Raw genomic sequence first — 1,791 nt, 5'->3', positions numbered from 1 at the left:
AATAAATTGGCTTTTCTCTTTTTCCTCCTTCCCCTTCCTCCTCTTTCCTTCCACCAACTCCCCTCTTCCTGCATTCTACCTCACCTCCACTCCCTTCCACCCCCAAACAAAAGAAAAGAACTGTCTTTCTGACATAGTTTGATCTTTGGTACTTAACTAAAGTGATCATTCTTCATGTGTGAGTCAAGACAGTGAAAAGCTATCTGACTGCAGAGGGCATCACAACTGAGTCTAATCCTGCTTTTGCATGAGGTTCAGGTATAGTCTTCAGCAAAGGTCACTTAATGGTCTCTGATGCAGCAATAATGGTAGATTTATTTTTCCTTCTCCGGCCAAAGAGAGTCTAATGTCAATTGAAGAACCCTTATCACTGCCCCAACTACCTCAATGCTGGACTGGCACTGAGCTACTGTTGGCAGTGAATTTATGTAGTGAGTGAGCACCATAATAAAAAAATGCAGTTTTGATAGAATATATTTCAGCATATATAGCTGTTCAAATTCCAACTAACCTAACATAAAAATTGATTTAACAAGAGATCAAAGTTGATCCATGACTGTAAGCTTCAGCAGAGAAATAATTCATGTGTGAGTAGAATATGTATGATCACCACTAAATCAAAACTCAGACAGAACAATACTTGGTGCATTTCTAATTAAAATGGTTAACTTGGTAGGCAAATGATTTAAATATAAACCTATTAATTTTTCTTTTGTATAATGATACACAAGTAATTTTTGCTGTGCTAAAACTTTTAACCTCAATCTTTTATTCATCATTAATGCAGTTCTGAGCTTGAAGTTTCAACCGACATGCATAAAATTGTGGTAATATGTCCTCTTCATTGACATAAAACCATGAGGCATTGAATCATAGAATCCCTACAGGGCAGAAGGAAACCATTCGGTCCATCAAGCCTGCACCGAACACAATCCCACCCAGACTCTATTCCTGTAACCACTCATATTTACCCTGCTAATCCCCCTGACACTAGGGTTAATCTAGCATAGCCAATCAACCTAACCCGCATATCTTTGGAGTGGGAGGAAACCGGAGCAGCCAGAGGAAACCCACGCAGACATGGGGAGAACATGCAAACTCCACACAGACAGTGACCCGAGGCTGGAATTGAACCCAGGTCCCTAGCGCTGTGAGGCAGCAGTGCTAACCACTGTGCCACCGTGCCGCATTCTAAAATGTCTTCAAACTGTTCATCTACTTTGAAACAAAGACAGAAAATGCTGAAAATCTCAGCAGTTCTGACAGCATCTGTAAAGAGAGAACAGAGCCAACGTTTCAAGTCTGGATGATGCAGATGTGAAATGTTGGCCCTATTCTCTCTACATAGGTGCCATGAAGCCTACTGAGATTTTCCAACATTTTCTGTTTTTGTTTCAGATTCCAACATCTGCGGTAATTTGCTTTCATCTACTTTCGAAGTTCATTTTAAAATAAAACGTTACATTCTAAATGAGACTGCAAAGTATTTCTTGGCATGAGGTTTGAAGCCTTGCACCAGTACTTCAACCTGTGGATTTTCACTGTAACTTCATTGCAGTGTTAATGTTAGCCTGCTTGTGACACTAACAAATAAACTGAAGCATAAACTTAAACAATCCAAATGTCAATATTATGTAAATGATTTCAGTGCCAAACTCCACCACTTCTACACAATTTTACACAATTCCAGTCCCCTGCCCAGCCCCATCACCCACCATTTAAGAACAATTCTTACACATCTGCCTGGACTCAGCTACAATTCCTTTTGCAAAGTACAAGGAGACAATTTGT

Source organism: Mustelus asterias, chromosome 18, assembly GCF_964213995.1.
Source record: "Mustelus asterias chromosome 18, sMusAst1.hap1.1, whole genome shotgun sequence".
NCBI classification, from domain to species: Eukaryota; Metazoa; Chordata; class Chondrichthyes; order Carcharhiniformes; family Triakidae; genus Mustelus; species Mustelus asterias.
Note: the sequence above shows the minus strand (reverse complement) of the source record.